This window comes from Populus alba, chromosome 10 (genome assembly GCF_005239225.2).
Source record: "Populus alba chromosome 10, ASM523922v2, whole genome shotgun sequence".
NCBI classification, from domain to species: Eukaryota; Viridiplantae; Streptophyta; class Magnoliopsida; order Malpighiales; family Salicaceae; genus Populus; species Populus alba.
Genome location: NC_133293.1, coordinates 16132695 through 16154277, shown reverse-complemented (window position 1 = coordinate 16154277; position 21583 = coordinate 16132695). Strand labels below are relative to the sequence as shown.

General features: G+C 35.6%; 2 pseudogenes; one reads left to right on the top strand and one right to left on the bottom strand.

Annotated features, from left to right (window-relative positions):
* Window positions 1-1048: 1048 nt before the first annotated feature.
* Window positions 1049-3722, top strand: LOC118043001 (uncharacterized; annotated as a pseudogene).
* A 748-nt stretch (window positions 3723-4470) lies between these two features.
* LOC118043000 (probable protein S-acyltransferase 22) lies at window positions 4471-10059 on the bottom strand (annotated as a pseudogene).
* Window positions 10060-21583: the final 11524 nt, after the last annotated feature.

The following is a 21583-nucleotide window of genomic DNA, read 5'->3' as shown; positions in this document are numbered from 1 at the left end:
TATTCTATCAGGTTGCGTTGATGAGAATAATGCAATCTATTGAATTTTATACCAACACAACTAGTTAAGAAAGTGTTATTTAACTGATTTTTTTTTTATTAATTATGCTAATTTGTTGCTTTTCTTTTTTTGTTGATGGTACCATCTAAAAAAAAAAAAACTTGACAATATGGTAAAGTTGAATTGACTGCGGCCCCTGCTCGAGCAACTTTTAAAAAACACTTTTGAGTTTGATAAATTAAAAGTGTTTGTTTTTATAGTTGAAAAATTATTTTTGTTAAAAATTATTATTTTTATTTTATATTAATTTTTTTAATATTTTTAAATTATTTTGATGTGGTTGTTTTTAATATCAAATATAAATTATGAAAACTAAAATAATATGTATTATTTAAATATACTTTGAAACAAAACCACATTAAAAAATAACTATCGTCTTAATTATTCAAACTTAATATCCTGTTAACTTAAGCTTATCCTAAACGAAATTTTAATAAAATTTGGGATATGTGCTATAATGACTTCATGAAAACAAATTATTTTTTATTATAAAAAATAATTTAAAGAGACTACAATTGTAATCTTTTTATTTTTACAAAGAATCGTAGAAATGGTCTTCCTTTATACTAGTACTGGGTAACTGAGAAACTCCACCATTAACACGGTATTGTACTTAACAAAGTATCATCCAGTTCGAATAAATTTAAAAATATCTCATTAAATTGTTCTAATATTCCATCCATGCCCGAAGAAACTTCGTCTTTGTAACATACCAACTCACCAGAACATCTTCAAACCTGCTTGCGCGCCAATCGAACTGATTGGTTTTAGGTTTTGGTCACAATCACAAACAAAAAAGAATGGCGATCATACTGGGTCGAACCCAACCCTCACTTCTCCGGTGTAAATGCTCGACATTGGAGCTCGTAAACCAAACTCCCATGACTTCAGAGTAAAATTTATTTATATTAAATTACGCAAATAAGATAAATTTAATTGATTTTTTCATAAGAAAACTGATGTGATGACTGCCTTTTTCCATGGCGGCGATACACTCAAACGACCCGAGATAACTTCCAATCTCTCCATACACAAGAAATAAAAAAAGAACAAACCCATCACTTCCATCCAGTAAAACAAAAACATCACCACCACCACCACTTCTTCCACCCTCTCGATCAACCCAAAATCCACCATGGGATCAACAGCGGCCGCTGACCTTTGCTCTGTCTTATCATAAACACAACGTATAATAAACGCCCACTCCCGCCATTTCTTGGCTCTCTCTGTTCTCTTTATCCTCCCTCTTTCTTTCTTTCTTTCTGTCTACCCCACCATCCAAAACATCATCTCTCAATCCTCCACTCTCTACTCCAAAATCCTCTTTTCTCACGCTACTTTTTATCAAGATGATCTCTCAAATCTTTTCACTACAAATACCATTATCCTCTGCCTTCTCCTTGTACTATTTTCCGTCACTTTCTCTCTTTTCGATACTGGTCCATCACCTACAGTGTTATTCATGGATTCTACGGTAGACCTGTAAAGCTTTGCTCTTCAATCAAATCTTCTCTCACTTCTTTCCTTCCCCTTTTGATAACTAACTCTTTTGCTGAAGTTATCTTTTTGGGGGTCGTCCTCCTTTTTGCGTTGTTCTTTTTTGTGGTTATGAATCGAATTCAACTTCTTGGATTTGAAGTTAATGTCTCTTCACCTTCTTTTCAAGTCTTTTGCCTGATTCTTGGGGTTTTTCTGTTTTATCTGCAGTTGAATTGGGTTTTAGCTCAGGTGATAGTGGTTGCGGAATCAATTTGGGGTCTTGAGCCATTGAAGAGGAGCAACTTCCTAATTAAAGAAACGAAAGGAGTGGCTTTGTCTTAGTTTTTATTTTTGGCTTTTTTCCCTGGCTTGTTTGTAATTGCCATTTCATTTCCATGGGGAGACTTGGATATTGGCAATATCGATAGCGCATGGAATATTTGGCCTTTTGTTGTTCGAATTGTGGTGCCTTCAGCTCTCCAAACGATGTTATTTCTTTACATTATCGCGGCGTTTACTGTTATTTACATGGATTGCACGGCTGTACACGGAGAGCTAGTCTGGGGGGTTGCTGAGGAGTTTGCCGGTGACTATGTCAGCTTGCCTTTTGATGATGGAAAGATCCCTCATTTTGTTTCTGTTACCTATACTTGACAAGGTTAGTGGCCGTGCAATGCCTTTTGTTTGCTATACATGTTTTTGGTTTTCCTTTTTTTTTTTTTTTTCTCTTTAGCTTAACAGAGTTTGTACCCGTGTAGATGAACTCAGTTCTATGTGGATAATGCAATGAATATGAAACTTGTGTGTACCATAATCTGAAGTAAGACTATTATGGCTCTCTTCTTTTTACATATACTTGGTTTGGCTAAATATTGGACAGGACTCTAATTGAGCAAATTGTGCATTTTGGATGCTGCACCTGCTTCAGATATTGTGGCTCGGGAGAATACAATTTAAGTGTAATTGGTGAATTCACAGCTCAATAGAGAAACATAATAATACCGCAATACAAGAAAGAGCTCCAGATTGTAGTCTTACGTGGTTCAGTTAAATATATCCCAAAATTTGACCGTTTTGACTAGAGAAGGTTGAAATTGGTTTACACTGAACTTAAAAAGATGCATGTAAATTGAGGGAAGTAGTTTAAATGGTCAAGTTTTAGATTTATTTTTTCAGATATTATTAATTTGAGTATCAATAAATTTTAAAGTTTTTAAAAGTTTATATAATTATTAATTTTATGATTTAAAAAAAACTAGTTGAAAAAATGGACGTAAATATCGGGATATTGTAAGTTAAAAAGAAAGAAAGAAAAAGCATGTATCATTCCCTGAGATTCAGATGTATTAGTAATCAGTGTATTCTAAATCACAAACGCTATTAAGGAATGAGGTTTGGCTTCAAACTTTTTGACTATGTTTTTTATTATTTTAAGTGGTTTCTGCGTAAATTGGCTAAGCAGTGGCCGCATTGTTATCAAGAAGAATCGGTGACTGGAGTAGTTCAGCATTTGTCTGCAAATTGCTACGACCTCGTGACTCTTGATGCTTCTAATGTGTTTATTAACGCGGTTAAACTTGTTTTTCAATTGTCTGAAAATCATTAAATTTTCAGACATGTGTTAATATAAACAAAATTTAAAAAGTATAACACGTATGCAATTAAAAAACATTGTTAAGAGAGTACATCACGTTACATAATACCGATGAGTTTATATCACCACTGTTAGGTTTGTGTTTGCTTGTAGCTTGACAGTGACAGACAGCCAGTTCCAGCCAATCATTGCATCTACTGTTTGCTTGTTGCCGGACTGTATTTGATTGGCTAGGTTGGTGGTTTTTTTTTTGTTCGTGCAGCATGTTCTAGCCAATCATTGCATCTACTGTTATGCAGAATGCTGGTTTTGGTGTACTGCAGACCGAAGTTGATGTTCAAACTGAATCTCTAGATGTCTTGCTATCATTTGCCAATTCTTGATGCATCTGAATTGGAAGAAGCGGCGCGTGTAAAATTAGTTACCGATGAAGTCCCCTGCCTTTTTATTGGAAAATTTGCCCTGCTTCTGTTCATAGTCTGGTATTTTTGTCCAAGTTCCATGGAAAGTAAAAGCTTGCCGAGATTTCAACAAAGTTACTCCTTTTAGATCATGGGGAGTGTTTGGTACAAGACAGCTTTTGTTTTTTGTTTTGGTTAGTTAAATTGATTTTCTTTTTTATACCAGAACTTGCATATAATTTTCTGCTTTCATTGGGTGCTGCTATCGACCGACGACGTCAAGTATAATCTAAAACTCTAACCACTACTTTGCATTCCAGTTGGGGCTTGCTTGACCAGCTTATAGTCACAAGATGAGTGGTTTGCTTGACCAGCAAATTGCGTTCTAATTGTAAAACCCATCTATTAGGGTCTGCCATTCCGGCTCCTTTGAAGACAAAATCATTTTAAGGGTTCTAAATAGTTTTTCATGAGTCAGCAATTGGATGCAGCGAGTTTCCATTATTGGCACTGTTTACAACAGATTATATAAATTTAATACTAAAATTAAATTTAAAAAAATTATAGGGACTTGTTACTTGGTATATATAAAAAAATAAAGAACTTAAATAAACTTTCCAAATAAAATTATAGAACACCATCTAATTTACCTGTTTTTTGTACTTTAGTCCTGTATCTTTTAACTCAACCATTCCTTTCAAAAAATATATATATAATTAGACGCTAATTTAGACTTTCAAAAAGTACTAATTTAAACTTAAACAGATTAAGTATTCCAATTCATGATTTGTGAGAGTAAACAGTACAAAAACTACAATGAACTACCCACACCACGTGTTTTGTATAATTTATTGGTGATTTCTGGGTTCCACTTGAACCAACAGGAGTTCAACAAGAACACCATACCAGCATAAAAGAAAATGAAGTGAAAAGGGATTAGAGCATATTGACTTCGGGCTGCTTTTGCATTTTTTTTAAAAAAAATTTCTTTGTAGCATCCCCAAGCTTTTCTCCTGTTGGTTCTACTGACAGAACCCGGAGAAACAATACAGAGGTACTCTTTGTGGATGTTAAGTTAAATCTACAAAAGAAACCATCTTGAGAGTCCAACAAACCCTTCAAAGGGAATACAATCCAAGCATTATAAACAACACATGATCAAATTTTTTGTACCAAATGCAACAGCCAGAGATCCACGGTTGCAATGAGAGTGCATGCAAAAAGCTTCCTTGCGGCTCAGAGGAACGCAAGTACAACAACATTTTTACAGCAGTGTCGTCTTCTAGCGAGGCCCTTGATTCCAGAATCCAAAGCCAAATACAATATCAATAGGCGAAGTGGCCAGTTCTTGAAGTACTTAGCCCATAAATGAAAGAATGTTGAACTTCTCCCCACAGAAATCAAAAGGAACCGAACTTCATCGAAGAGTCATCGTCAAAGTTCTCTATTGTTAGCCTGGCTGGATGAAGATGATGCTTTCATTCTAAATACAGTCTCGTCCCGATCAGCATGGAAGAGGAGGTTACTCCAGTTATCTGACCTTTGAGCAATCCTGGAAGGAACCCTGTCACTATCTTCTCCACCAGAAGCTTCATACCCATCACTAGTAGACCTTGAAATTGGGAATGCATTGTGAGAAACAGCACCAGCTACAGATAGACCTGTGAGACGTCTGGACTCTTCAGCTCCGGATGAGGAAACCCGGAAAGGATGGATATCTGGGGAGTCTAAACTGCTTTCAGGAGAAGAAGCAGCAACCCCAGCTGAGCTTGACATTGCTCGGCTGGTCTGGAAAGCACTACGGGCCTCGCGCTGAAGAGGAGCCAAGCTTGTAGATGTCTCAGTGAAACCTTTCTCATGAGTTATACAGGAAGTCCTAGTTACAGACTCCATGGGTAGGTCAGCTGGAAAGCGTATTCGCTTACTAGCTCTCCTTCTATTATTGTCAATCCTTGGGACCATCCGATGGCCACTGCTGCCAAAGCTGCTATCTGTGTCTAGCCCAAAAGGGGGTTCCCGTCTTGTCACAGGCTGCAGGATTTTGGATTTTTTCCTCGCCTCTGCTGCAGCTCTCGAAACTTCTTCGGCGTTTAATCTGGCCAATGTCCAAGGACTGATTTTTACTGTGGCAGGGTTCTTTTTCTTGATTGGTTCTTCTCTCATGGACTTCTTTCCTAATGAGCTAACAGATCCAGTCTCTGGAGGAACAACATCAAACTGAAAAAAAAGAAAATTGCCGTAGCATCAAGAAGTTTCGCAGTGCTTTTAAAAGCGTGTGCATGCCTGAGTGCGAGGCATTCAGAAAATAGAACAGAAAAAATCTTAAAAATGAAACACAATATAGCGACTGCTCAGCCTATTAGCTCAAAAGATAAAGTGAATTATGCAATTGTACAGAGGTTGTATGTGCAAATGCTACACACGCTATTAAAATCTTGTAAAATCCATTAACTAAAACTATCATTAATCAACTGAACTGCAAACGCCAAAGTTATTGTTCCTCTTACAATTCACGGATTCACAATTGCACAAGCATGCCCAGCAGAAGAATGGATTAGTAAAAAGTACCTGATCTTCCAGAAAAAGACGAGGTGGTGTGCACCAAGCACCCCGGTGAAAAGTAGAAAATGAGCTTGCACTGCTTAATCCAGTGAGTGAGCTGGCAGGAGACATTTGAACACTCTGCTGACCTTCAACGCCCTGTTGCTCTTGTTCCTGCTCCCTTAGAGCTATTATGTAATCATAAGTGCTGATTCCCTATGACATGTACAGGAATTTTGTGATATCAGCTAATAAGCAATAACTACTTGGAATGAAACCGAATAGGATAAAAAAAATAGTAATAAAAAAAAAAAATTGAAGCTCTTGCCTGCCCAGATATTACGAAAGCAAAAAAAAGAAAGCTCTATATAAAGATTAAATATTACTCAATTGAATAATTAAACAATAGTAAGCACAATTTGAAGAAAGAAATGATCGGCATCATTACCTTTTTTACAAGGAGGATATGAAAGAAGAAAAGCTGGGCAAGAGGTAAGGTGGCAATCATTGCCAAAATGGTACACACTGACTGCAAGAATATACACATTCTTTTAGTTTAGTGCAGAGAAATGAGGAAGTACAAATAACAATAAATCATTTCTCTACATTTTTAGCTAACAGATTTGCAACTTTGCAAATGTTTAAACAGCATTAAAGAAAAAAAAACTGATTACCCAAGAAAAGGTTGGGTTACTCTGAGAGCAAAACATCAATAGCACTCACCACCACGATAACAAAGGGGGCCAAAGAGAAACTGCTTCCCAGCTTGGCAGAGATGTCCACAGCGAATCGCTTCCGCTCAAGAAAACAGCAGATAAGTACAAGGATTCCAGTCGACCATTGTAGAATAAGCTGCAATCTCAAGCCCAAGGAATACAAACCATGTATATACCTGTCAATAGTCAATTACATCGAAAATGACTTGAAAATGAAGGGCTTACTCTGGGAAATCTTCAGTAATGGGAGGTTGCTCGTGGGAATCAGGATAGGAAGTTCAGGATGTGAAAACTTGTTTGATAAGAATCTCAGACATGATAGGGAAACTATTTAAGCACAAACAGTAAAGCCATAGACCCCAAAGGAACTTGACAATCGACCAATAATGCAGGGCAACCAGCGGACTCAAGAGAAAAAAAAAGATATATATATATATCCCAACTGTCTTGGACTCATCTGAAATTGTTTTAAAAACATAGTGTTCATGCATGGACAAATTGTCAGAATTATAGGCAACAACACTGTCTGGATTCAGGATGATAGGGATCAAAGGCACTTGCACAAGGAAGAATGGAAAAAATTTAAGAATTAAGATATGGAAAATCCTAAGCCTTTATTTATAGACCAGGGATTACAGGGTATTGATGCGGTCTGACCATCTGAGGATTCCAGGTAAGGAAGAATGTGGAAGCTTGGGCTTACCAGGAGGAGAGCAGAAACCATAAGGGTGAAAAACTGTCCGTAGTTCTTCTTGCCTACACAGTTGTTAAGCCACTGCAGAAGTCCAGTAGAAAATGAGCATGAGGATGATAAAATAAAAATGAAAAATTCCCAACAAATAAGACCTCTCATACCCTGCAGTGATGATCAAAACGATCAACACATTTGTCACATACTCTACAGTGCTTGCTGTACTTGAAAACCTGTACAGGATCATAATTTCATAAGCAGAAACTTTCATGAACTGGCAACACAAAAGTAGTACAATAGAACTTTAGATTGAACCCAAGATGCGTGCAATGGCTGTTAGCTTTCTAGCTTTGAGCAGGTTGAATGTGAAAATGTTTTCTTTCATAAAGCAAATGTTTGAAAAAACCCAAAAAATTGTAAATATATGCTACATTATTAAAATCATAATTCTTGAGGGTGCCAAACTATGCATTTCAACCAAGGCACTGTGTATTTATGAACTCTACCGAACAATTCAAAAATAAAAAACTACTGACTTCAAGCACTCCGACCAACCTCAACTTCACACAAACTGCAGTAGAACATGCCATCTTCACTCATCTGTAGCTCAGAAGAATTTCATCACTCGAACTGCACCAATTACAGATCAAAGCACAAGGAAAGAAAACCCACTGAAGACAAGATGAATTCCCTGAGGACACCTTCTCAATTTGAGTATTTGGCTCTTTCAAAGTTGCATCAGCACCCACCGCCTCTTTATCCAGAGATTTTCCTCCAACAGTAGAAAAGTATTTGCATCATGTATCGATGAAGTTGACCCTCCACCAAGTTTTTGAGTCCTTCTGTGGGTTATGCTTTTCACTGTCTGGAATCTTGAGATACTTCTTAGATCTAAAAACTCCAGGGTCTGCTGGATCAGCAGCTGCACACCAAATATATAGGCCAAAGGCACAAGTAATCTGAAAAAGAAAAGGTAGATGTTATTAAAAGTTCCAACTACTTTACATACCTGTATTTGTTGTTGCTAATAAACAAAGACTAAACAGATGCACATTCTATGCTATTTAATAAAAATGGCCAACTCATGTAATGGTTAGCAGAAATGAAAGTCAAAACCGTAGCATGACTGAAATTTTAGACTTACTTTTTCTGACAAACAAAATTATTGTTTTTAGATCATGCTAAACAGAAAAAAATGAGAAGTGTTTTCAAATATATCACGAAGTCGAAGGATATCGATTGGACTAGCATGGGTTAACATGCCAGATATAAATATATTGATATCACTATCCAAACCTATTAGCTTCTCAATCCAAAATTAAATCAATCAGAAAAACCTCTAGCTAAGGCGTATAATGAATCACGCAAGTGAAGTTGTTTGTTAAATACAGAATTAGGTAAACCTGAAAATGCATAGCATGTAACACTCAAATCCTGCCCAATTCTGTATTTTGGAAATCAACGGCTATCAGCATCATCAACCTATTGTGTTGACAGAGTAGAAAGCATTTTAGTTCTCTATTCTGTACTTGGCAATACACCAGCTTATAACATATACACACCATTCATGTTCTCAAAGGACACAAAGGTGATCTGATTGTCTTGATTCCCAAGACCATGAAAGGATAGAATTCAGAATTAATCAATGGTTCCACATTAATCCAGATTGTGTGTGTAAAGAGCAGCCAGTGAAGGGCATTTTGACCCGTACGAGAAATCCATAAACGAAAGAGGTCAGTGAGAAAGTAAAATTATAGTCCCAACTATAGAATTTGCAAGGATTGGCTTGATATCCATTGCAAAGACCACATTAATAGTATACTGTATCGAATATCCGCGATTTGTTAACATAGGCAAATGCCAAGGGCTAAAATAGCTAATGGGACAATGCTTATTGTTTCAACAAGTGACAAATTAAATCATCTGTGGATCAAATTCGTGGCTCATTTGTTATAGTTTTAGGTAACAGACACAGGGAGACAATCAACTCGTTCACGTAAGTACAGATGTTTGATATGTTTGAAAGGATCTGTAGATAAAAGAACTCCATAACAGAACAACACAGAAGGAAAACCGAATGAGAGAAAATAAAGCTAAGAGCTTTAGAAACGAGCAGAGGAAAAACAGATCTTGGTTATTAAAGCCCGCTCGATATATTGAAGGCACAAGGTAAAAAATTATATATAAAAAATTTACTAAACGGAAATATGTGAATTTGCTTACCAGAGGAGTGTAGATTCCCATGGCTAAATATGTTGGAACAACTTCTTCCCAACAAAGGAGCAAAGAACAACATAAAAAAGCAAACCCCAAAGCAAGAAATACAGCAACAGCCACAACCTTCACATTGAACACTCAAGATCAAAACTTGCATCCAATAAAGCTGCTAAACACTGAAAGATAACGCAGCAAAAAGGGGAAAATAAAAAAGAAGTACCTGAAGGGGATGATATGGAAGTTGCCATCCATGCTTTCTCATTTTTTAGCCAAAATGCAGGGGACCAACGTAAAAAAAAATGTATGCAAGACAGAAGAACAAAAATGAAATGGGAAAACAAAAGGTATGACTTCGGTTTAACTTATTTTTTTTTTCACTTTCCTCATTAACCTAGTAAAAAATTAGCTACTTTAAAATTCTCTCATTCCACTGCATTACCAACCAAAACAAAGGTTTACTACATAGACATCATTCACATGAATCTAGTCAAACAAAGAGAGACGATGGGGTGATAAAAAAGGAACCAGAAAAACAGGTGGAGGCTCAGGATATGAACCAGTATGATGTGCCTGGGTGGTGAAGTGGAACAGACAGAGAGGAAACCTTTGTCTTGTTAACTCAATGATTCATAGACTATGGTCATGGAATGGAAGGTGAGAGACAAAAAATAAATTAATTAGAATCAGAGAAAAAATAAGAGGAAGGAGTGTGGCTTTGGCCTGGTTTAGGTTCTGGGTTTTTCTTATTTTGTTTGTATATTCAGGCATAGCTTTTCAGTTTGAGCGAAAACAAAGATCTGTGACCGTAAAGGGGAGAGAGAGAGAGAGAGAGAGAGAGGGAGCATAGGGGTCTGGTTTTCTTTCCATACTATATAATTACCTTGCAACCTCCCTTTTTACTTTTTTTCTCGTTTCTAGCGTTACCTTTTTCCCTGGCCAAATCATGTGTCACAGGCTAGTGGCAGCAGACAGTTGTTTGGTTACACTTTGTAAATTGCCACCCAAACTCTAGTCTCTTCCCTTTTTAAACGTTGAACAGAGACACCCAATCGTGCCTTATCTTATTGTAGTTAAATAACAATAATTGATTAACATTGATTGTTAATACTAATTAGTAGTTTTTCTGTGATAATTTGTTTTGTATTTGCATACAAGGTTTTTTTTGTTGTGTTTATGGAAAACACCGGCAAAGAAAGATGGCCCGCGTCAACATTGCTAATAAAGACACTTGTTCTGGAGAAAGGAATAACACAGTGAGGAACAAATGGAGGAATTGGAGAACCCTCCCTCAAACCCCACTTCTTTCAAATAGCTTTTCTCCTTTTAAAGCTCCTGGGGGCTGTATCAGTATCACCCCTCCTTGGCATGCTTTTTTCCTGCTAACTCCAATTGCTAAATTTCTTCCTATCGTTTTTTCTCCATTATATTGCTTGGGGTCACCTTGTCAAGAACAAATCTTGAGCCAGAAAACAAGATTATTGTCAAGACCAACAAAAACTGTTATCGGGGTGCACTGTTGAGCGTTAACTACCGATCCCAGAAGGGGAAAAAAAAAAAAAAAAACTGTAATTACCAGTCAGGTTTTCAGTAACAGGGACAAGGCCAGGATGGTCGCAATCGAATACAGCAATGATATAAGCTTAATTTAAAAGCTTGAAAAACACTTGCGAAAAAGTCAAAAAGGCTGTACCATATGGTTGCTTCACAATGTAACAAGAGAAAATATGGACAGTATATCTGAACCCGTAAAAATGAAAAGTTAGTGAAAAAATAAATAAATGGAACAGGTGAGAAATCATGGGGGAGGGATGGGGTTGGTCAAATGTCCATGGCTTTGTAAATTTAGAACCAACACCACCAAAGACAAAGGGGGTTCCCTGTGGACACTGACCAAGAGGAAGGAGGGCGACCCCTAACAGTGGAGAACGGTGTCTGCTGCAGGGATTTTTTTTAGGGTTTCGAAAAGTTTGGAAGATGCATTTGGCACTTTCTTGTTAGGCATTATGGTCTGTGAGCAATGTAAAATATACAAATCAACAACCGGTTATAATACTATTTGTGTGTGTGTGTGTGTCTATATATAGGGTTTTGTATAAACTGCACGATAAACATTTTTATTTAAAATAAAAAACTTTATGCATACATGCAAATCAACTTAATTAAAAATAATGTGTTAATAAATAAATAAATAATTATTATCTATATTTAAAGATAAAACTTGAAAAAATCAAAATACAAGTATAGGTCTCATAAATCAAGATACGTGTCGTGATCTTCACAAGTCAAGATATGTGTCATCGGTGTGGGAGGTGTATATGGCACCTCTTGCTAGCCAAATTTGTTGTTTTACTGTTACTTTTGAAAGCAATGGCTCACCCTTTTTTTTTCCTCTTCTACCCTCACAAATTCACCCTTGCCCTTTTTGTTTCCGATATTTTAGCAGTGGTCTTTTCTCTTTTGATTCTTTTCCCTAGTCATTTTATAACAAAAATATTTATTTTCAATTTAGTCCATCAATAATAATTTATTCATGCACACCTCAGCGCTCCATGTTCTTGGTGTTTTAATTCTCATCATTCAATCATATTATATGTTTTTTTTTTCAAACTGGCCCTTTGTTTTTCTGATTTGTTTTTTACTTTATTGAGATATTTTTACTTTTCAACTTAACCCTCCAGTTTATTTTTGTTTTTTTCCTTTTAATTTGATTTTAATTTTAATTTTCATCCTCATTATTTTTATTATAATTTTCTGTTTGTAGATCATTTCATGTAATTGTTTCTTTTTCCTGTTTAGTCATTCAATGTTTGATTTGTTTGGGACTGGGCTTCCTGATTTTTATATTTACTGTGCTTCCAATTTAATGATCAAAGGTCACGAGTTTAGAAAATTAATGCGAGTCGATATTTTTTTTTCTCACTCATTTTTTTTTTAATTTTATCGTTTGACATTGTTTTTTTTTAATTATTTTATAGTTGTTTTTAATTTTTTTTTATTGATTTATCCTAGTCCTATAACCTAATCCCCTGGTACTGGACTTTTTTTTAATTAAGTTTTTTATTTAATAATTCTAATGTGCGTGTTTAAGTTTTTAAAATATTATTTTGATTCATCCACATGAAAAGATTAAAAAAAAAACTAGCTCAAATGCTTAAATTTTATTCACTCAATAATAAAAAAAAAAAAAAAAAATTACTGTACCAACACACGATTACGTATTTATAAAGCTTCATTCAAAGCATAATGTATTTTAGCTTTTGCTAATAAATTATAAATGTCGTTGCCATTTTTAGAGTGCTGTATAACTATAATGTACTATAAACCTGGTAGTATATGATCGTGTGGTACTGATACGATGGGGCGGTGATTATCATCATTGCAGTCATCATCACTGTCTCACATGAGATCAGGATCTAGCTCTAGCCTGATACCACTTGATTTTATTTTTGGAAGATTGTTCGTGCTTCATATGCAAGATAATCAGTAATCACCTCTTTTTTCACAAAGCGTGCTCATGTGCTTGCGGCCATATTTTTAATTTTTTTTAACAATAAAACTACTTTTTATGTGAATTAAACATTTTTTTAATAGCCCGTTTAAAAAAAATTAAAATGCAATGCATGTATAGTAAACAAGGTTAACTTGCTTAGTAATAGAAAAACTACAGGAATTATTTTAGATTTAAAAATATATATGAAATCAAGTACAGATATTTATCAAATTAAAAGTCATTATATTAGTAATTATACTCGAAATAGTCATATATTTTTATTCATTCTCACTCCTACTTCCACAATGACAAAATTATTTTTTAATTTATCTTCAATAATACTACAAAATATAAAAACTATAATTCACTTTTTAACAATCTATCGCTTAAAATTATATATATATATATATATATATATATATTGAGATGGGAGTAGGAGCACGGGAGAAAGAAGATGAATGGGGGCACCAAACATTGACCAGTGAGCACGGACAGCTTAGCTACATGCCATTCAAATAGATAAAAATAAATAAATAGATAAATATTACGACACCTAACCGTGGTGGTGGCATTGGTAGTTGCTACTACGTGAATTTTTTGAAAAAAGAGAAGATAAAACAAAGGAATATGTTTTTTTTCCGAAGCAATAATAATATAATAAAACAAGGAATTGAAAACGGCGTCTACGTAGGGGAGGGAGGAGGGGTAGCTCAGCTGCATTAACTTGTCTGGATCTCAATCTGTCGTTCCTCAAAAGACACGCCTTTCCAAGCCCACCCCCTCCTCCTTCTCCTTCGCAGCAGAGGCCCCCACAAAACTGGTGGTCAACAAGTAGCTGCACAGTACCTGGCTGATCAAGACGGTGAGATTTGTTCCAAAGAAATGATCCGAGTCATCTGTCGGTGAGAAATGAAAACGAGCGAACAAACGTCGTATTGCACGTACTTCTCCGGCTGTCTCCCCTGTGTGCTCCTTTCGTTCGAGTCTCTTGCGACTTCGGGGTGCTCGGAAAAGGCTGTTTAAATCTTGTTTTATAAAAAAATGATTTTTTTATAATTTTAAATTGTTTTAATGTGTTAATATTAAAATAAAAATATTATTTTAATATATTTTAAAATAAAAAATACCTTAAACCGCGCTCTTCGTTATCCTTCCCCTCTTTCTGAGGGGACCTCCTACTTTTTACCATTAAATCACAACAAATGGGTTTCATAGGATCATGGGCCGTGGCTCTGGTTAATTGGTCAGCAAAGGATTCAGGAGATATGCAAATTTTGAGCCCGCGCCCGGGGAAGGTGGAGCATGGAGAGGGCGCATCACTCTCGGACTTCTCGTTGATTTATTGGGAAAACGTGAAGGCGTTGACATGATAATTAAAAAGTATGCTTTATCCAAACTAAAATTAAAATGATTTATTGGAAAGGTTATCGAATCTTCTTTAAAAATGGAAAACTAAGGATTGGAAGATACTTGTTCTATTTGATTTACGATTTACTGGGCTCGAAAAACTAAAATGAACCATATTTGTGAAAAACCGAATTATATGACTTGCATTGAAAACAAGGGTAGTTTTGTCTTTTTCTCATCTTAACTTACTTGATAAACCAAAGCATCTTCTTTTGCTTAATATATATATAATTTTTTTTTCATAAAACATATATAATTCGAACGATACAGATACTGGCAAAGAATTACTGTGTACAATGTGAGGGAACCGCACCAAAAAATTAAGAAAAGGAATCAAAGAAGATTTTTCAATCCTTCGAGTAGTCAAGTCAAGACCAAACATTCCAAGAATGGTGTGCAACTTTTGACATCTTCATCAATCAATCAATCAATTATTTTTTATGAGATGCCAAGTTTTTACGTTTGAGAAGACGAACATCTTATGTTGGGTGAAAAGAAAGAAAAAAAGGTAAAGACAACGAATATCAAAATTAATCTTAGCAAAATAATAACAAAAAAAAGCTAGGAGAGACAATCATTTCTTATTCATAACTTAACTGGTTGGACTATGTTAAAATATATGATTTATATTATTTTTTAATATATTTTTTCAAGTAAAAAATTTTTAGTCTTAAAATTTGCATAAACCTCCATTACTTTGTATTTTAATTCTTATCAAAATAACATGGATGATGAGATTTGAATTCATGACTACTTGACTATCAAAGGTTTAATATCATGTCAAGAAATTATTTTTATCCAATAACTTAAAATATTAAATAAAATTTTATAATATAATTTATATTATTCTATAAATGGTATTGGGTATGAGTCGCACATATAAATAAGGATCTTTATGTTTTTTTATTATTTTATTTATTTTTTGTATTTTTAAAAAAATATATGCATATGTTTAATATTAAAAATATTTTTTTAAAAAAATATTTTAATATTTTAAAAATAATAATAATTATATTTTCAGTAAAATGAGACCCATTGTGAACTTGAACAGTCTAACATCGCAAAGTTCACCTTGACTTTCGTGAGGAAACATCGCTTTTAAGTGTCAAAGTAAAAAGGACGTGGTCCGTGACTGTCATTCCACCTTCTCTCTTTTTTATTTTTCAGCTTTTCTGAGACGTGATCTGATCGAAACCCGTGACCTTTGAAAATAGAACTTGCTACCAGCAGCCCATCGCCATCCTATTGCATGAGGTTGCGGCTTAATGAATATATTTTAGAATAATTACAAGTTTTGAAAAGATTACACGCAAAGAGAGATTAATTGACATTTACTGTGCTCATTATCATAACTTATTACTTGGCTTTTACTCCTCGACAAGATGCAATGTTGTCAACACATGCCATACACTACCAGTCCCGGTAAACAACTCTTCGACAAGACTTGGATCCTTTCATTTTTCCCTCTGCATCTTATTTTCGTGTTTTTTCTCAAGTCAATTGGGCCATCCATTTGATGTAGAATCCATACCAGATTCCAAAGTGCAGCAGTCCAAAAGAAGTTGCTTCATTTAGGTGCGCAAGAAGAGGCGGGGAGGGGGGAGAAACTTGTATCTTACATTTTCATTGCTTTACCATACCATAAATCAACATTATGCTCATTAAATCCCTACTAATCTGAGCGAGGAGCAAAAAGTAGAGAAATATTTTATCTCGTACACCATTCACGTGTTCAATGCCAGCATTTCAAGAGAATTTCTCCAGAAAAAAAAAAAAAAAAGAACACTGGTAATTTAGGAAGCCAGGAGTGCATTTTATGGGCTCAATTGCACCCGATATGCATGAAAGCACAAGAGGCCCATTTACTTGGATCGGTTGCTTTGTCGAGCACACACACTATCATTTCCACAAAGGTCTTCCTGGGAATTTTATTTTGAAAATGACACTCCGATTTTACAACACGAAGAGAGGAATCTAGGGATCATCATAAAACATGGGGTTTGAGCACCTGGTTTTCTTTCCAATGGTCCCTCCACTAATTGACGAGGAGGGGAAAAAGCACGGGTCGGTGTCTTCCATTATTTTTACTTTAGACCAATCTGACGGGAGTTTGTACCAAACCTTTCCTTCCGATATTAAATGGGAAATTAATTGCTCATTTTGTTGGTTCACGCCTGTTTTCATGACACTCCTCTTGCATGATGCATCACAGTTCATACAGACCATAGAATGGAGAGACTTTCCATGTTTGACCGGACAATGGGGTAGGCTTGTTTGCTGTCTTAGCCCAGACAGTTTCGTTGAAAACTCTGGCCCAGGCCCCTCCAAGAGATGTTAACAAGGCCTGTAGTTGGCAGTGTTAATTTTAAAGTTAAGCCCGGACGGACAAACTATCTTCCCCTCTTCTTTTAGAATAGCAATTTTTTTTCCCGATTAGGCCTAAACGAAGGTCCAATAAAAAAGGCTACTAATTATGTTGTAGTGTAGATACTCTCGATGTGTTGCTTCTCAAATGGATAGGTACGGTGACTAAGGAGATCCGCTTCTTTGATTTTCTGAGTTAGAATCCTGGACCTAACATTAAAAAGAATTTATTCGACTCTCGAACTCGGTTAAAGCTCGGATCCCGCAGTAATCTCTCTGTCGAACTGGCTAAGATTTGCCGTGTCAAATTGCCAGTGAGTCCTAGGGCAAGCGACCTCGTGTCATGGGCTGAGACGACTCAAAATGGCTAGAGCTCGCTATCAGGAGATAGCTTCTGTGTTTAGCCGTTCAGCCAAACTTCTGGGGCCTGGTAAGAAGATGATTGAGGCCCAGAGAAAGTCTTGTCTTGTTTACTGGCACAGTCAATAGAGATGCCTTGCGATCTTGAATGAAATGGAGACTTGCTAAGGTCAAGGTTTGAATTCCAAGCTCCGATCCCCCGTAAATTGAAAAGAAATATATCCCATGTGCCATACCTTACTCGCAGTAATTGGCAATAAATTTCAGAACATGGTGTTTTTAATGCTTGCCATCACAGCGCGAGAAGAAAAAACACATCGCGCCATTAACTGGGTGTTGTTTGACCTCACACATCGTTATAACAAATCTTGCAAACGTAAAGCAGGCTCCATCTTAAATATCATGGTTCGAGGCCCAGAACAAGGTCAAGGAGAACAATCATTTTTAAGCAGTCAACTGCCTTGTTCAGTTCATGTAACTCGAGGGCAAGAGATGGCAGCGCTGCTCGATCATCCTATTAATTATTTTTACATCTCCTTCATATAATAAGAGATCATGTCTCCGCTCTGTTCCGAAAGATGGACACGCAAGTTAGCTTGTTGTGATGTCGAAGTAGTTGTTGATTTTGATTGCCGAGGGAACAATTTCAGGAGTGCTACGAGTGTTGTTTTGTAGGCGAGTTTCTAAACACAATAATTGACGAGTAGGTGTTTCAACAAATCACATATTGTCTGTCTTCTAGCTGATACAGGACCAATGACAATTTCTTTTAGATTGGGCCCTGAGATAAATAACCAGGACTCGGATTTGGTAAGGAAATTGAATTATATTTCGTCTCTCTCGCTCCCCCCCCCCCCTTCTCGATATAGGTGCTATGTAGCTAGAGATTCCTCATACATTAATTGCGAGTGTTCTTGCACCTACCGAACGAGACTTGCCTGACTCGTAGTAATTTCATGGACAAGACCAGCTTGTTAATTTTATAGTTTTGTGCAATGTCATTTGCTTAGAATAGTACACAAGGAATTGCCTTCACTCCGTAATTAAATTGTCTAACTCAACTGAGGCTAGTTAGGCCTCTGGACATTGTTGAAAGCTGTAATCTAGTATTATAACTTTGGCACATCAAACTTTGAAACTTCCAACCATAAGTCATCCTTCACCAAATTAGTTGAGTGCAACCTTCAAAAAACTTGGAGGATGTGAAATGAAAAAGAAAGGGGTGAAAGCGAGAGAAAAACAGCCTTGCTGGTCTTTGCCTACCTAATCTCTGCTCACAGCGTAGACATGTTCATTTTAAATCTATCACCATTTTCTAAGAAGCCTTCAAGGAATCCCAAAGATACTGCAAGACTGATATTTTTCTCAAAGTTTTTGTCTTTTTTTAAAAAGATTTCTTTTTTAAAAAAAATGAATCAGTACAAGACTTGGACGTACTCGAGAACGATTCTATATCATAATTAAATTGCATAAATCACCCATTAAACAATAAAGGATCCGGTCACAGGTCGACCCAATTGTTTGTAGGTAAACAATAGTTTTATTTATTTATTTATTTTCGTCGGAAGGATAAAGGCACCCATCAAAGAATTAAAATTATCTTTTCATGGTGGTTCTTTTCTTCAACTGGCTGGCGAGAACGAGGACAAAGCTCGACTAGCCGAACGGAGGAGGTGCCCTCACGCCAACTACTCCCACACGGCCACACGGGTTTCCACCAATCCGATAATGGCTAATCATAGGCAAAGAAAAACTTGAAGTGCTAATCATTATTGTTTTGATGAATGGTTGGGTGGGCTTCCGCACCTTTAATTGAAATATAATATAATATTGTCTATCTGAGTTCATTTTATAAAGAGAGAGCAACCATCACCTATTCATATATAGAAAATGAACATGGGTATTCATGCTTCTTCATTTGGTCGGGAACATTGGAAGTATCTGAATTCTTATTTCTATTTCTTTTCTTCTAATTGTCTCTCTCTCTCTCTCTCTCTCTCTCTCTCTCTCTATATATATATATATATATATATATATATATATGTGGGCTATAACACCCCATATGCTCAATGTCCACTGATATAAAGTACCAGTACCATTTCATTTTCTTTCTGTTAGTTTTTTTTTTTTTTTAATTTTTTTTTTCGCTACCATCTCGATTATTAATATCCAAATTCCAAGCTATTATTACATGAAAAAGACGGCAAAAAAATAATAAAAGCACAGTTCACTATTTTAAATTATGAAGAGAGCGCACCAAGAGCAAAAAGACCACTCTAAAATATATCGACTTGTAATGTCTGATTCAACAGAAAATGTATTTCTTGTAAAATTGATACTAACACGAGTCCTATCCAAGAAAATACTAACCAAGTTTCACCCAAATCAACATATAAAGAGTGTGTGTTTAACTCTCTCTCTCTCTCTCTCTCTCTCTCTCTATATATATATATATATATATATATATATAACAAATCCTAAAAAAGAAGAACATTTTCCCAATAACTAAGCAGGGCGAGCATTTTGAGGGTGTGTTCGAATTGTGTTTTGAAAAAAAAATTAATTTTTTATAATATTTTTATATATTTTTAATGAGATATAAAAAATAAATTTAAAATATATATATATTATTTCAATATAAATTTTTAAAAAATAATTTTTAAACAAATTCTCTGTCACTGTCACAAAAAGTAAGCCGAATTATTTAGCAAGGCAATAAATGAGTTGTTTGTAATGAAATTAGGTAGTTTGGCTAGCTGTGGTGCGATTTTGTGGAAGAAACAAGCTGGTTTTGTTCCCACGGACAACAAGAGTCACTTTCACATACCAGCTAGCTGCACTCGGACACCCACGCCGGACTCGTATCTCTCTCCTCGCCACTCAGACACGATCACGACCTTCGGATTACTTTAATTAACGTGCACAATGCTCTCCAACATGTTTCTGCTTCTCGTTTTTATATCGAAAAAGTATCTTGGCCCTCAATTATATGTCTCAGAGAGAAACCGGAAAACATGAGAAATGGGTTTAGCGGGGACATTAATCTCCTTATTTCGTTTCCTATTTTCCCTGTAATCGATTTCTTCTCGGTAAAATGCAGTTCATATATATATATATATATATATTTTGTCTCAGAGCGAGCGACTTAATTATTAGTCAGGTGGGATTAGGATCTAGGGATATAAACTAGCTAGTGCTTTAAAAAAGGAGATGGCCGTGATCCAGGCTACGACAAAGAAGCAAAATTTCTAAGAAGAAATTTGGCAACGTCCACCATCAAGTTTCACACACAAATATTTAATTAAGGCCACGATCGCTTAATGATTGGTTAAGCAATCATAATGCTCTCCGCCTTAATTTGGCAGGCCTAAAATACCAGATTTCTACGCCGATTTATTTCAGGGGTAGTTGACGTGTACAGAAGCATTTTTTGTGCGTTGAATATGAATTATATCACGGCTCCCCCCAAAAGTATTTTGTTTCTTACTTTCCTGTGATATTCTTTAGAATAATTCTCATTCAGTCTATCCAATCAATCCAGTCAAAAACAAATATTTCATGGCAGAATTAATTAAAGAATTCATGGATATTTTTATTTTTATTTTTATTTTTATTTGCCATGAAGTGAGATTTTCAACCCCGATAATTATAATCAGAGGACACCCTTTTGAGTACGAGCTCAATTTCCTTGAATTAGGAGTATTAAACGAGGACTCCTCGTTGGTAATTAAATGCTAACCTCCTCGCATTATTAAAATGGAAATTCCCTAATCAAGTTCATGCACGTTCTCGTGTTCGTGGATATGGCTATGCTACCATTCTTGCCTCGTTTCACTCCGTCCTTTAATCAGGAACGTTAATTAATATCACGTTTTTTCATTGGATTCCAGGTATAGTTCTGGAGATTTTCTCTGTTCATAATTATAAATATATTTATAGCTACCAAGAAATATTTAAAATTTAATACAGGATACATTCATAAATACGTACGAAAGTTTATATAAATATTAAATCTCATCACAATAATTTCGATAACACGTGGTAAAATATAAATATACATCAATATTGAATCTATTTGAAAAATCATCCAATATTCAAAAAAGACAGTAGAAAATTAAAAAAAATATATTTCTATATAATCTGGACGGGATATGTTCATGGTCCATTCCATTCTCATGTCCATGCTGGGAAGAAAATGTTTATACCATCTTTACTGGAATCCCATCTCGGAACGGATGATGCTATCCTTGTCGTTAATTACAT